Below are 17,024 nucleotides of genomic sequence, written 5' to 3'. Positions count from 1 at the left end.
GGCATGAAGAAAAGTGTGTCACATAGAGCTAATTACCAAGAGGGATTCAGGAATGCCTCTTAGTGATTCATTCAGAAGAATGAATCATTCATTCATTCTGCATTCATTCAGAAAGAATAAATTTCAGCATCTATTAGCGGGTAGCATGATAGTGTAGAAAGAATGTAGGATCTACAACAATGTAAATCTGGGTTTACAGCCAGATTCTACTAGCTAATGGAAGTTTAATTTACCTAACCCACCCGAGTTCTGTTTTCTCATCTGTAAAATGGAGACAGGAACTCCCTTTCTGGGAAGCTTAGGATGGGCTGAAAAGCTAATTGCTTTGCTCCTGGTGCATAATAAAGGCTCCCTGACACCTTGCTCATCCACCTTGGCCAATGTGAATACCATTTCCTCACTTAAAAGCTGAAAGACATGTGATAAAAGACTCTGAGCTCAAAGTTTCTCACATTAAGATAAGTAGTTTTAATCATGCCTGTGTCTTTCCTTAGTATCAAATATTGCTTACGTCTATTTAAATAGGATTCAGTTTCTAGATCACAAGTAAATCAGCTTCTTCCTCCCTATACATGCCTCACTTCCATCCTCAGCCTCCAGGGAATTCTTCCTTACCCTGTAACCCACTGGCTTAAGTACATTTCATTTCTGTTCCTATGTTGCTCTGTATTAGAGTTAGTTGCATGCCTGTCTTTATTAGGGGATTCAACCAGATTTATTAAGTGTCCATTTCTGATTAATCTTTGTACTACTGCTCCTCTTCCACCTTATTCCATGCATAATGATAATCATCTGTACTTAGCATTAAAACTTATAACTTTCCAGAAAATATTCTAAGTGATTTACTTGAAAGATATTATTTAATTCTCACAATGACTCAAAAAGATGAGTACTATTATGGATCATCCCAATATTACAGATGAGGAAATTGAGGCTGTTGGATTGCTCAGACCATATAGCTAAGGAGTTGTGAAGTCAGTATTTGAACGTAGGCAGTCTTCGTCCAGAAGTCAACCTCCTAACTATTATGCTGATGATACGACTTGTTGATTCAGAACACAGGCCACCTCTTCCCCTCTCTGTTAGACTGCAGCTGAGACTGAATAGACAGAATGACAGCACAGAAACACAGTGCGCTGCAGAGAATGTGTCTTTCAGAACTTAGGCATCTGCAGAGGTATTTAAATTGAACTGCCATGTTCCCTCCCACACACAGCTAGAGGATTTGAGTTGTCCTTTAGCAGTAGCAGCATGAGGCTCTGGGTAAACCGCCTCATGCAGCACTAATTTAGATAGCAGTTTTCAACCTGAATGTACATTGCATCACAAATCAAGGTACTGTCTGTGCTGGAAGACAAACGATGTCAAACATCTGTCGAAAAACACGTCTACAGGTTGTAACAAGCCAAGCTTACAAACAAGCACAGGCACAGACACCCCAATTATTTTAGTGGTGGGAGCCTTATGGTTCTCAACTGAGTTCTTTCTGATAGCAAGGAAGTCCTTCAAGACACCAGCCAAGACATCACCCAGGAAAGGTGAGTGGGTTGCTTAGAGAAGGAAGGGCCTAACAGGAAGGGTCAGAAAGTGACCTTTTTTGAGTTCTGAGGACCATGTACTGTGCCAAGTAATTTATGTGTGTCATTCTCTCTCTCTGTCTCCCACATATATATGTTATCCATATATGTTATTCTATAGGTTATCCATATAGGAGTTAACCAACTTGCCAAAATTAAGGTGGGCAGAGCCAGAAAAAGATTCAGACTCAAGTTCTCCCTGATTCTATAACTTGTTCTCACCCTACTTTACTCCAATTTCAAACGATAGCTTGCTGTAGTTTCAGTCATTCACTGGAAGAAAATAGATTGTGTACCTAATATGTGCCAAGCACTATTCCAGGAACGGGGAAGCCAATGGAACATAAAATATACCTCGTTCTTACCTTCATGGGGGAGATGGAAAACAAAACAAATGAATACCAATGGGAAATAGGTTTGGTGGTGGTAACTGCCATGAGAAGAAAAAAAAAAAAAACAGCAATGTCTAGTGCATAGAGAGTGATAAGGCTTACTATTTTCAGTAAGGTAGTTACAGAAGGTCCCTGGTTGATGGAATAGCATCAGCAGAGTGTGAGAGGATTCATGGCTATATATGAGCCATACTCATATGGGCATAAGAACTTTTTATGGGCCGGGCTCAGTGGCTCATGCCTGTAACCCCAACACTTTCAGAGGCCAAGGCGTGCAGATCACCTGAGGTCAGGAGTTCCAGACCAGCCTGGCCAACATGGTAAAATCCTGTCTCTACTAACAATACAAAAATTATCCAGGTGTGGTGGTGGGCACCTGTAATCCCAGCTACCCAGGAGGCTGAGACAGGAGAATCGCCGGAACCCAGGAGGCAGAGGCTGCAGTGAGCTGAGATCGCACCATGACACTCCAGCCTGGGTGACAGAGCAAGACTTCAAGCAAGCAAGCAAGAAAGAAAGAAAGAAAGAAAGAGAAAGAAAGAAAGAAAAACATTTTAAAGTAGCAGCACACGCAAAGACCCTAAGAGGCAGTGTATCTCAAATGTTTGAGTTTCTTGAAAGAGCAAAGTGACTGTGGAATCTGGAGTATAGTGAGAGAGGGTGAAATAGTAAAAATGAGAACAATGAAATATCTGAAGGTCAAATAAACTAAGGCCTTATACACCATGTTAAGGGATTTGGAAATTACTTTGGGCATAATGGGAGGCTACTGGTTTTAAGCACAGACATGACAAAGTATGACTTATGTGTACTGCTGCTATGTAGACAATAAACTGTGGAAAATCAGTGATGGAAACAGAGACACCAATTAAGAGACACCTGCAATAATCTAGGTGAGATTGTGGTAGAAGGGAGCAGAGTTGTTGCAGTGAAGGCAATAAGAAGTGCTTAAATCGAGGATATAGTTAAAGATAGAGTACGAAGAATTTATGGACAGATTGTATGTGTGGTGTAAGAAGAAAAGAGTTAAGATGACTTCAATTTTTCAGTTTGGGCAACTAGAAGAAAAATATCCCCATTACTAGAAGGAGAACACTGAAAGAGTAACAGTCATGTCATGGGGGCATGGGGACTAATCAAGAGTTCAGTTATGTTTGAGATAACTGTTATACTTCTGAATCATGTTGGACATAATAGACTAGAGTTTGGGCTGGGGATACAACAGACCTGAACCCAGACAAATTCAGTTACATGCCCTTTTCATCTGTTTCCAGCCTTCTTTTAATTTTCAACCCCCCTTATATCAGAACTACTGACTTTTATAAGTCTCTAATTATATTAGGTTCCTACAAGGGCTGTGAAAGAAATGTGACACTTGTTTTTTTGTGTGTTTAAAAAAGAACCGTTCTTAAAAATCAAGCAAAGTAGCTTCTTGCTGCATCTACTGCAAGAATAAAGACATTCTCAGCACACTGTTGACATTCCAGAAAATGTCAACATCACTCTGAAGGGACAAACATATATTGTGAAGGGCCCCAGAGAGACCTTGCAGAGGGACTTCAACCACATCAATGTAAATCTCGGTCTCCTTGGAAAGAGAAAGAAGAGGCTCTGGGTTGGCAAGTAGTGGGGAAATACAAAGGAGCTGACTATTGTTTGCACTCTTTGTAGTCATGAATAGAACATGAGCAAGGGAGTTGCACTTGGCTTCCATTACAACATGAGGTCCATGTGAGCTCACTTCTCCATCAATGTCATTACCCATGACAAACGGGATCTGGTTGAATTAGAAATTTCTTGGGTGAAAAATACATCTGCAGAGGCCAGATGCTGGTTGTTCAGTATCTCAGTCCCAGAAAGATGAGTTAATCCTTGAAGTAAATGACATTGGGCTTGTTTCAAGTTCAGCTACTTTGATTGAGAAAGCTGTAACAGTTAAAAACAAGAATATCAGAATCTTTTTGGACACTATCTATGTCTCTGAAAAAGGAACAGTTCAGCAGTCTGATGAATAAGACCTAAGAGTTGTCCAGCTTCAGAAACAAGATGCCAGGTGATTTCTAAGACCTATTTGCAATATTTTATTGATGGAATTTAAAAAAAAAACTATTGATTTGAGATGTTTTCTTAAAAAAAACTCAAGCAAAGTGAAGATTATTTTTCAATCATACAAAAAGATATAGAAATAACAAACCTACTAATTTCATCAAAGCGATTAGAATGGCATTATGTTAATTGGAGGAGATATAAAAAGAGCTATGAAGAAAAAAGAGTGGGGTTTCTGTAAGAAAAGAGAAATGTTGCTACAGAAGATGGATAACAGTTCACATTGAATGCTGCCTCAGAATTCCCTCAGCCTGAAAGATGTCCACTTTGACATGCTTTGCAGTGCTACTATGATGTTACACGTCTGAAAAGAGTAGAACATTCTATCAATGGCTTTAAGTAGCACATAAAACAATGGTAACCAAATTTGACACCTCTCTAAAGGGAAGAAAAGTGGCTCTTCCAAGCCCTGAAGAAATGATAGATATAGAAGGAAATCTGGGTGTGTGATTTGGTTATGTGCTCAGACAGATCTGAGGCATCAGAGTTAGGGACAGGCAAAGCATTTTTTGAGCAAGGAAGGAGGGAAGAAAGAGGGGTGGCAAAAGGGAGGGAGAGAGAGAGATTGAGAATGATAATTTGTATTATAGGTAATTTTTTAAAAATAGGAAAGAAGAAGAAAAGAAGGAGACAGAAAACATATTACAAGATGAAGAGTTTCTAGGAATTGTTGTTTAACCTGGAGAAGGAAAAGCATAGGAATATATTTAAGAGATGGACTTCCATACAGAAGGAAGTTGAGACTTCTTTATAGCTTCAGAGGACAGAAATCACAATTTGGCTAAGTCCAGACTCAAGACAACTGGTCTTTTCTCCTTGCTGGCCATGTCAACTAAATCAAGTTATACCTCCTTGTGCCTTAGGTATGTCTTCTGTAAAGTGGAAATATTAAAAGCATGTCCTTCAAAATAGTGTGAGGATTAGCTAAAATAAATTTGATGAAGCAAGTGAATGGACAAGCCTGGGGAAATTAGCTGTACTTTGGGGCTGGATCCTAGCATGGAAAAAGCATAGAAGGCTGTCCTACTTGTTCCAGGGTCACTCTGGTACTGAAGGTGGTCCATCTGCTAGTTAAAACATGTTGCATAGCAAAAGTGGATACTTCCAACTGATTTGTCCATTCAGAACAGGATCCAAGTCAACAGCTAAGAAGTATATGGGAGGGTAGATATGGGAAACAATATTCAATCTGGAGAAGATTAAAGAACAAACTCAGAGAGGTGTCAGGATATTATCTCAGTAAACTAGGGTTCAGATTGGGCTCTAGTCCCAACTACAGAAACCAAACCAGAAATCTAGCCACTTTCATCCAACAGAGAGTAGTCAGGGCAAACTTACTTGCCACATTGGCTTCCAGAAACTTCAGATTTTATCTTCATATGATACTTAGTCTCCTTGGGTTCTTGCAGCCCCGACTAAATTGACGACTGGATCTGGGTAACAGTAGATACATAGCAAAGGCTATATGTGATTAGGACTGAACTGAGACAGAGACATTAGGGAGATCTGCCTCATTGTTGGGAATTTATTTATTTTTTAACAATAAGAATGAACAGAGAAAATTGTTGGGGAGGTACTGAGCACCCTGTTTCTGGAAATTTGAAACAGAGATTGAAAGGCCACTTATTGGCAAGGCAATTGTGAATATTCATCTATCATGAAGGGATCCAGTAGGCTTATAACAACATTCCTCCTAACTGCATGCAGTGGGTTGAATGACAAACATCAAAAATATCAGGTCTTCTTCCCTGGAACATGTGGCTGTTGTGTTACCTTATCTAGTTTTTTTGTTTGTTTGTTTGTTTGTTTGTTTTTGTATAAATAATTAAGCTAAAAGATCTTGAGATGAGGAGGTTATCCTGGATTTTCTGAGTTGGTCTTAAATGTTATCATGTGTATTCCTTTAAAAAGAAGGTAGACAGCCAGGAGCGGTGGCTTTCGCCTGTAATCCCAGGACTTTGGGAGACTGAGGCGGGCAGATCACCTGAGGTCAGGAGCTTCAGACCAGTCTGGCCAATGTGGGGGAAACCCCATCTCTACTAAAAATACAAAAATTAGCAAGGTGTGGTGGTGGGCACCTGTAATCCCAGCTAATCAGGAGGCTGAGGCAGGAGAAGCTCTTGAACCCGGGAGGCAGAGGTTGCAGTGAACTGAGATCATGCCACTGCACTCCAGCCTGAGCGACAAAGTGAGACTCTGTCTCTAAATAAATAAATAAATAAATAAATAAATAAATAGAAGGCAGAGGAATCTTACAGACAGAAGAAGAGAGAAAGAGAGAGAGAGAAGTGTAATGTAAAGATGAAGTACAGAGAGTCAGTCACAAGTCAGAAAATGCCAACAGTCATCAGAACCTGGAAGAAGCAAAAACTCGTATTCTCTCCTAGAGCCTCCAAAGGGAGTGCATCCCTGACTATCCCATGATTTTGGATTTCTGGCCTCCAGAACAGTGAGGAAGTAAATTTCTGTTGTTTTAAGTCACCTAGTTTGTGGTTATTTGTCACAGCAACCACAGGAAACTAACACACTCATGTCCAGAATTCCAAAGGACACTATAGGACACTATATGAATTATCTAACTAAAGATGGAGTTATAGCAATCGAATCCTACTCACTCTTTCCTATTTTCTGTATTTCCTTATATATATATATTATCTTAATTAAAATTGTCCCTTAGTCTAATTGCCAGTAGATGTTACAAAAGGAAATAAATTTAACAGAATGGAAAACCCAAGGAGTTGGTAATTATGTAATCAGGGAGATTGCAGGAGGTAGTTAAACCACATTGGTGTCTCAATTTCCTCTCCAAATATATAGTGCCTATGGAAAGAAAGTTCTCCTTAGGCAACTGTTAATCAGACTCCTATAATTCTTTAAGTAAGTCAATCAAGGCTCTAAAAAGTTGCAGAATTATAAGTTAAATATCCCAAAAAGAAACTGGAAGGACAGGGCAGGTTTAGGTACTCAAACATGTATTAATGTATTCACTCTTGCAATAAATATTATTGAGCTCCTTATTATCTGAGAGACATATTTTGGTATAAAGAATATAACTATAAAAAAATAGAAAGTTTCTTGCTTCATGAAGCATTATACTTTGCTGTGGGGGAAAGGTAAAATATGTGTAAATTTAGAAGTAAATAAGATAATATAAGACAGTACAAAGTGATATAGAAAATACAGCAGGCTATGGGACAGAGAATGTCTGCTATAGGGTACAGTGGGAAGTTGGGTGGTGGGAGAAACATCTGAGTTGAGACCTAAACAATTAGAAAAATTTAGCCACATGTTGATCAAATGATAAAAAATTTTAGGTAGTAAGAGTAGTAGACGCACAATTGGAAAAACAACAGGAACCTCTAAATGGTTTTTACCAAGATGAGGGATGGTCACACGTGAATATTTAAATAATGACTCTAGATACAGGGACACAATAAGGGGAAGGAGGAAGAATAATGATTAGAGAGCCAAATTAAGCATCATGGGGACTTGAACTCTGGAGGTGATGGGAGAAGAGAACTTCATTGCTCAATTCTCCCCACATCTATTTTCTCAGTTATTCCTCACCCATCCCTGGGAGGGTATAGATATCATTTAGATATAGACCCATCACCAATTCCACTATTATTTTATGCAGAAGAAAAAACTCTGGGTAAATGGATTCAAGTGGCAGTGGAATTAACTGCTGCCATTAATTACCATTGTGCTGACTGTCTCAGAATTTTAAATTTTGTGTTTTATACTCTGCTAGACTGCACTGGTGGTATTCTAAATATTGTCTATGTGCTTTCAAATACACTAGAAATTGTTATTACAATTAAAATATTTGGATATGCGATGCATGTGGTGTCATCTTTGGAGCCAGATCCCAATAAATATTCACTAAACTTTTTGAATCCATGAAAAAGTTATCAAAAGCTACTGAGTTTTTACAGCTTGTATTCAAAGTTAACAGATAAGCAGCTGGAAAGAGAAATCTCTGTTGAAAAATGCAAAATAACGGTACAAGTATCAGAATATCTGAACTTGGGTTTGCTCCTACCTAACTTAATGGACTTTAAAACCGTTAAAGCATTCTGATTGTCCATTTCCTCATCTCTAAAAGGAAAATAATGGACTAACACCTCTAAAGTTATCTCTCTCTCTAAAATTTTGTGAAAATATTATTCATTTTAAACAAACTCAGAGCTTCTCCTTTCCCTTTTTAATGCACATTCTGTATCTCATCTATTCATGCTGTTTTTCTATTTTCATTATAAGGGACTATTACTTTTCAAATGGCTTCATTGAAATGAACAAATAGAGTCAATTCAAATCACAAAGTCAGCTTCTTTAAAATTTTATTCTCTACAGTAAATCGAATGTATGGTTTCTATGTACTAGTCACATTTCCCTCTTCACACTTAGAAATCCTTTATTGTTTTGTGGTTTCTCAAGCATTTTAAAAACCATTGATTCAGAATGGGACTGTCTGACTTGTCTCATATTTCCAAGAACATACCGTTATTCTAGAAGACTTTGATTTCTGGAGAATATTTAGAGTAAAGATATAAAGACTGATGTCTCTCATAATGATTCATTTCTCTCAGATTACGTTCCACTTGAGAATAATAATAATAATTTTCTAAGAGAATAATAATACTATTACTATTCTTTTAGAAAATTATTATTCTCTTAGAAATATATTCCATCCTTTAATATAATTTTGCTCTTTTCCCCTTTGCACTAAAGATAGTGAATTAATGGTATGCATATAATGGTAGAATTCTGAAGTCAAAGTAAAAACACATAATCTTATTTTATTACCTACCCTATTTGTGTATTTGGGCAGGTCTTTCACATTTTGAAGACTTGGTTTATTTACCTGTCAACTGGAAAGAATGGAAAAAAATAGTAATACCAAGCATTTTTTGTTTTTAGCTCTTATCACAATATAGGCATTGTGCCAATCACATTACATATACTATTTCATTAACTCTTCATAATACTGCTATATAAATATCATCTTTTAAAAGTTGAAGCATCTGAAATTTAGAGAAGATAAGCTGAAGGTCATAGAACTAGTAAGGGACAGAGTAGAGATTCTGAAACTTTACATGACTGTTAGACTCTGAAATCCATATTTTAGTATACTATAAACATACTGATTTCTATCCTCATAGAGTAGAAACACCATGCTAATGTATAAGAAATTGCTTTATGGTGGGTGTGGTGGCTTACTCCTCTAATCCCAGGACTTTGGGAGGCTGAATGGGAGGATCATTTGAGCTCAAGACTTTGAGATCAACCAGAGCAGCATAGTGAAACCTTGTCTCTATAAATAGGAAAACAAACAAACAAACAAACAAAACGAGAAGCACTGGTGCATGCCTGTGGCCCCAGCTATGTGGGAAGCTGAGCTGGGAGGATCTTGTGAGCCTAGAAGGTCAAGGCCACAGTGAGGCATGATTGTGCCACTGTACTCCAGCCTGGGCAACAGAGCAAGATCCCATCTCGAAGAAAACAAAAAGAAAAGAAAAATTGCTTTAAAAACTACTATGCTATATTCAGATATGAAGGTGGAAATGATAAAGATAATATATATGGTGATACTGTTGAGAATGTCAACCTCAGAATTAACTTTAGAAGAAAAACGGTAAATTTACAGAATGTGGGAAGCTCATCAATTTGTAGTAATATGTGCTGCCCCCATGTGGTGTGCTATATGGCTGCCCTATCTCTTTGCTCCTCTCTCTTTACCTTAATTAAAATATTCCCATCTTAAGACCTTCTTGCTAGTCCATTCCAAGATGGCCAAATAGGAACAGCTCCAGTCTGCAGCTCCCAGCATGATCAATGCAGAAGTCAGGTGATTTCTGCATTTCCAACTGGGGTACATGGTTCATCTCATTGGGACTGGTTGGACAGTGGGTGCAACACATGGAGCAGGGCACATGAGCAGGGCAGAGCTTTGCCTCACCTGAGAAGTGCAAGACGTTGGGGGATTTCCCTTTCCTAGCCAAGGGAACTGGTGCCAGGCTGTACATGGAAAAATGGGACACTCCTGCCCAAATACTGCACTTTCCCATGGTCTTAGCAACCAGCAGACCAGGAGATTATCTCCCGTGCCTGGCTCAATGGGTCCCACATGCCCAGAGCCTTGCTCACTTCTAACACAGCAGTCTGAGATTGACCTGACAGGTTGCAGCCTGTTGTGGGGGAGGGGCATCCACCATTGCTGAGGCTTGAGTAGGTAAACAAAGCATCCAGGAAGCTCGAGCTGGGCAGAGCCAACCACAGAACAGCAAGGCCTACTGACTCTATAGACTCCACCTCTGTGGGTAGGGAATAGCTGAACAAAAGACAGCAGAAACTCCTGTAAAGTTAAAAGTCCCTGTCTGACAGCTTTCAAGAGAGCAGTGGCTCCGTTTGAGCCCTGAGAATGGACAGACTGCCTCCTCAAGTGGGTCCCTGACCCCTATGTAGCCTAACTTGGAGACATCATCCAGTAGGGGCCAACAGACTTCATACAGGTGGGTGCCCCTCTGGGACGAAGCTTCCCGAGGAAGGATCAGGCAGCAGTATTTGCCGTTCTGCAATATTTGTGGGTTTGCAGCCTCCACTGGTGATACCCAGGCAAAAAGGGTCTGGAGTGGACCTCCAGCAAACTCCAACAGACCTGCAGCTGAGGGATCTGACTGTTAGAAGGGAAACTAACAAACAGGAAGGAATAGCATCAATATCAACAAAAAGGACATCCACACCAAAACCCCATCTGTAGGTCACCAACATCAAAGACCAAAGGTAGATAAAACCAGGAAGAAACTAGAGCAGAAAAGATGAAGTCTAAACACCAAAGTGTCTCTCCTCTAAAGGATTGTGGCTCCTTGTCAGCAATGGAACAAAGCCGAATGGAGAATAACTTTGACAAGTTGACAGAAGTAGGCTTCAGAAGGTCAGTAATAACGAACTTCTCCAAGCTAAAGGAGCATGTTCTAACCCATTGCAAGGAAGCTAAAAGCCTTTAAAAAAGGTTAGATGAATGGCTAACTAGATAAACAATGTAGAGAAGACCTTAAATGACCTGATGGAGCTGAAAACCATGGCATGAGAATTTTGTGATGCATGTACAAGCTTCAATAGCCAATTCAGTCAAGTGGAAAAAAAGATACCAGTGATTGAATATAAAATTAATGAAATAAAGCGAGAAGACAAGTTTAGAGAAAAAAAGTGAAAAGAAATGAACAAAGTCTTGAAGAAATATGAGACTATGGAAAAGACCAAATCTACATTTGATTGGTGTACTTGAAAGTGACAGGGAAAATGAAACCAAGTTGGAAAACACACTTCAGGATATTATCCAGGAGAACTTCTCCAACCTAGCAAGGCAGGCCAACATTCAAATTCAGAAAATACAGAGAACACCACAAAGATATTCCTTGAGAAGAGCAATCCCAAGACACATAATTGTCAGATTCACCAAGGTTGAAATGAAGGAAAAAATGGTAAGGGCAGCCAGAGAGAAAGGTTGGGTTACCCACAAAAGGAAGTTCATCAAACTAACAACAGATTTCTCAGCAGAAACCCTACAAGTCAGAAGAGAGTAGGGGGCAATACTCAACATTCTTAAAGGTAAGAATTTTTAACCCAGAATTTCATATCCAGCCAAACTAAGCATCATAAGTGAAGGAGAAATAAAATCCTTTACAGACAAGCAAATGCTGTGAGATTTTGTCACCACCAGGCTGGCCTTACAAGAGCTCCTGAAGGAATCACTAAATATGGAAAGGAACAACTGGTACCAGCTACTGCAAAAACATGCCAAATTCTAAAGATCATTGATGCTATGAAGAAACTGCATCAATTAATAGGCAAAATAACCAGCTAACATAATAATGACAGGATCAAATTCACACATAACAATATTAACCTTAAATGTAAATGGGCTAAATGTCCCAATTAAAAGACACATACTGGCAAAATGGATAAAGAGTCAAGACACATCAGTGTGCTGTATTCAGGAGACCCATCTCACATGCAGAGACACACATAGGCTCAAAATAAAGGGATGGAAGAAGATCTACCAAGGAAATGAAAGGCAAAAAAAAAAAAAAAAAAAAAAAAAAAAAAGCAGGGGTTGCAATCCCAGACTCTGATAAAACAAACTTTAAACCAACAAAGATCAAAAGAGACAAAGAAGGCCATTACATAATGGTGAAGGGATCAATTCAACAAGAAGAGCTAACTATCCTAAATATATATGCACCCAATGCAGGAGCACCCAGATTTATAAAGCAAGTCCTGAGAGACCTACAAAGAGACTTAGACTCCCAAAAAGTAATAATGGGAGACTTTAACACCTCACTATCAATATTACACAGATTAATGAGACAGAAGGTTAACAAAGATATCCAGGACTTGAACACACCTCTGAACCAAGCAGATCTAATAGACATTTACAGAACTCTCCATCCAAAATCAACAGAATATACATTTTTCTCAGCACCACTTCACACTTATTCTAAAATGGACCACATAATGGGAGGTAAAGAACTCCTCAGCAAATGTAAAAGAACAGAAATCACAACAAACTGTCTCTCAGATCACAGTGCAATCAAATTAGAACTCAGGATTAAGAAACTCCCTCAAAACTGCACAACTATGGAAACTGAACAACCTGCTCCTGAATGACTACTGGGTAAAAAATAAAATGAAGGCAGAAATAAAGATGTTCTTTGAAACCAAATGAGAACAAAGACATGACATATAAGAATCTCTGGGACACATTTAGAGCAGTGTGTATAGGGAAATTTATAGCACTAGATACCCACAAGAGAAAGCAGAAAAGATCTGAAATCGACACCCTAACATCACAATTAAAAGAACTGGAGAAGAAAGAGCAAACAAATTCAAAAGCTAGCAGAAGGCAAGAAATAACTAAGATCAGAGCAGAACTGAAGGAGATAGAAACACAAAAATCCCTTCAAAAATCCATGAATCCAGGAGCTGGTTTTACAAAAAGATCAACAGAATTGATAGACCACTAGCAAGACTAATAAATAAGAAAAGAGAGAAGAATCAAATAGACATGATACAAAATGATAAAGGGGATATCACCGCCAATTCCACAGAAATACAAACTAACATCCATGCAAATAAACTAGAACACTGCTGTGCAAATAAACTAGAAAATCTAGAAGAAATTGATAAATTCCTGGACACATACACCCTCCCAAGACTAAACCAGGAAGAAGTTGAATCACTGAATAGACCAATAACAGGCTCTGGAATTGAGGCAATAATTAATAGTCTACCAACCAAAAAAAGTCCAGGACCAGATGGATTCACAGCCGAATTCTACCACAAGTACAAAGAGGAGCTGTTTCCATTCCTTCTGAAACCATTCCAATCAATAGAAAAAGAGGGAATCCTCCCTAACTCATTTTATGAGGCCAGCATCATCCTGATACCAAAGCCTGGCAGAGGCAAAGCATTAGAGCAATATCCTTGATGAGCATTGGTGTGAAAATCCTCAACAAATACTGGCAATCCAAATCCAGCAGCAGCACATCAAAAAACTTATCCGCCACAATCAAGTTGACTTCATCCCTGGGATGCAAGGCTGGTTCAACATGTACAAATTAATAAACATAATTCATCACATAAACAGAACCAATGACAAAATCACAGGATTATCTCAATAGATGCAGAAAAGGCCTTTGACAAAATTCAACAGTCTTCATGCTAAAAACTCTCAATAAACTAAGTATTGTTGGAACATATCTCAAAATTGTAAGAGCTATTTATGACAAACTCACAGCCAATATCATAGTGAATGGGCAAAAAGTGGAAGCATTCTATTTGAAAACCAGCACAAGATAAGGATGTCTTCTCTCACCACCCCTATTTAACAAAGTGTTTGAAGTTCTGTCCAGGGAAATCAGGCAAGAGGAAGACATAAATGGTATTCAATTAGGAAAAGAGGAAGTCAAACTGTCCCTGTTTGCAGATGACATGATTGTATATTTAGAAAACCTAATTGTCTCAGCCCAAAATCTCCTTAAGCTGATAAGCAACTTCAGCAAAGTCGCAGGATTCAAAATCAATGTGCAAAAATAAAATCATTCTTATAAACCAATAACAGACAAACAGAGAGCCAAATCATGAGTGAGCTCCCATTCACAACTGCTACAAAGAGAGTAAAATACCTAGGAATCCAACTTACAAGGGATGTAAAGGATCTCTTCAAGGAGAACTACAAACCACTGCTCAGTGAATTAAAAGAGGACACAAACAAATGGAAGAATATACCATGCTCATGGATAGGAAGAATTAATATCATGAAAATGGTCATATTGTCAAAGGTAATTTATAGATTCAATGCAATCCCCATCAAGCTACCAATGACTTTCTTCACAGAATAGGAAAAATCTACTTTAAAGTTCATATGGAACCAAAAAAGACCCTGCATTGCCATGACAATCCTAAGCCAAAAGAACAAAGCTGGAGGCATCATGCTACCTGACTTCAAACTATACTATAAGGCTACAGTAACCAAAACAGCATGGTACTGGTACCAAAACAGAAATATAGACCAATGGAACAGAACAGAGTCCTCAGAAATAATACCACACATCTACAGTCATCTGATCTTTGACGAACCTGACAAAAACAAGAAATGGGGAAAGGATTCCCTATTTAATAAATGGTACTGGGAAAATTGGCTAGCCATAAGTAGAAAGCTGAAACTGGATCCTTTCCTTACTCCTTAAACAAAAATTAATTCAAGATGGATTAGAGACTTAAATGTTAGATCTAAAACCATAAAAACCCTAGAAGAAAACCTAGGCAGTACTATTCAAGACATAGGCAAGGGCAAGTACTTCATGACTAAAACACCAAAAGCAACGGCAACAAAAGGCAAAATAGACAAGTGGGATCTAATTAAACTAAAGAGCTTCTGCATGTCAAAAGAAACTACCATCAGAGTGAACAGGAAACCTACAGAATGGGAGAAAATCTTTGCAATCTACTCATCTGGCAAAGGGCTAATATCCACAATCTACAGAGAACTTAAACAAATTTACAAGGAAAAAAACAAACAACCCCATCAAAACGTGGGCAAAGGATATGAACAGACACTTCTCAATAGAAGACATTTATGCAGTCAACAGACAAATTAAAAACAGCTCTTTATCACTGGCCATCAGACAAATGCAAATCAAAACCACAGTGAGATACCATCTCACACCAGTTAGAATGGTGATCATTAAAAAGTCAGGAAACAACAGATGCTGGAGAGGATGTGGATAAATAGGAATGCTTAACACTGTTGGTGGGAGTGTAAATTAGTTCAACCATTGTGGAAGACAGTGTGGCAATTCCTCAAGGATCTAGACCTAGAAATACCATTTGACCCAGCCATCCCATTACTGGGTATATACCCAAAGGATTGCAAATCATGCTACTATAAAGACACATGCACACATATGTTTGTTGTGGCACTATTCACAATAGTAAAGACTAGGAACCAACTCAAATGTCCATCAGTGATAGAATGGATAAAGAAAATGTGGCTCATATACACTATGGAATACTATATAGCCATTAAAAAAGGATGAGTTCTTGTCCTTTTCAGGAACATAGATGAAACTGGTAGCCATCATTCTCAGCAAACTATCACAAGGACAGAAAACCAAACACCACATTTTCTCACTCATGGGTGGGAATTGAACAACGAGAACACTAGGACACAAGGCAGGGGACATCACACACTGGGGCCTATTAGGGTGAGGGACAGCATTAGGAGAAATGCCTAGTGTAAATGATGAGTTGATGGGTGCAGCAAACCAACACAGCACATGTATACCTATGTAATAAACCTGCATGTTGTGCACATGTATCCAAGAACTTAAAGTATAGCTAAAAGAAAAAAAAGAGACAAAAGAAAGAAAGAAAGAAAGAAAGAAAGAAAGAAAGAAAGAAAGAAAGAAAGAAAGAAAGAAAGAGAGAAAGAGAGAAAGAGAGAAAGAGAGAAAGAGAGAAAGAGAGAAAGAGAGAAAGAGAGAAAGAGAGAAAGAGAGAAAGAGAGAAAGAGAGAAAGAGAGAAAGAAAGAGAAAGAAAGAGCAAAGACCTGCTTACTCTCAAAGTGAACAATAACAAATTATGTTAAGATGGGGCTTAATACCTGATTATGTGTTAATATGTTTACTTGGGCATGTTAGTTGACTATTTAATATGCAAATAGGAGAGCTTATTGAAAAGATAGAGTGAAGAGCTTCTAAAAGAGTCATGGAGTAAATTCTACTGGGAAACTCAAAAAGTCTCAGTAACAGGAATTGTTCTTCAATCTCTTGCAGGCATTGATACCAGAGTTTACACACTCTAACTATAAATTCTATTCTTGCCTTGTTCAATTTAATATCAGAGTCCTGGAAGAGAAGATTCAACAGATAAAACTAAGGTTGTTGCCCAACCTCTTGAAAGCACTGACTGAAGAAAACACCTATGGGGTAGAAGATGCCTCCATGATATTTGTTGACTTTTGTAACGGTAACATGAAGTATCTTGAGTCATCAAAAAGTAAAGATAAAATTTTCTTAAAATTAAACTGATTTCAGCATATAAAATTAAATGTAGGCCAACCAAAATTCACAAATGCTCATTAAATGTATTGTTACTAGTCATTTGATATTTAAATTAAAATAATAGTTGTAGAAATACAATGCTTTGTCATAATATGGTACTCTAAAAGTGTGACAGTAGAAATTAGATAAGCCAGTCATTTCCTAATAACTTCATTGTAGGGGTTTTTGACCAGGGTCTCCAAAACTTAGACAAAAAATTCATGAGATGGATATGTTATTGAATCCATAACAATTATAGCCAAATATTTCAGTGTGTGTTCACATGTGAAAATTTTTTTCTCATCATAGGTCACATGATTTATTAGATGACCAAAGGAATCTG

The 17,024-nt window shown here is 38.2% G+C and overlaps 1 pseudogene; it reads left to right on the top strand.

Annotated features, from left to right (window-relative positions):
• Positions 1 to 1,361: 1,361 nt before the first annotated feature.
• LOC115893639 lies at positions 1,362 to 3,984 on the top strand (annotated as a pseudogene).
• The last annotated feature ends 13,040 nt before the right edge of the window (positions 3,985 to 17,024 follow it).

This window comes from Rhinopithecus roxellana, chromosome 15 (assembly GCF_007565055.1).
Source record: "Rhinopithecus roxellana isolate Shanxi Qingling chromosome 15, ASM756505v1, whole genome shotgun sequence".
Taxonomy (NCBI): domain Eukaryota; kingdom Metazoa; phylum Chordata; class Mammalia; order Primates; family Cercopithecidae; genus Rhinopithecus; species Rhinopithecus roxellana.
This window is presented reverse-complemented; position numbering and strand designations above follow the sequence as displayed.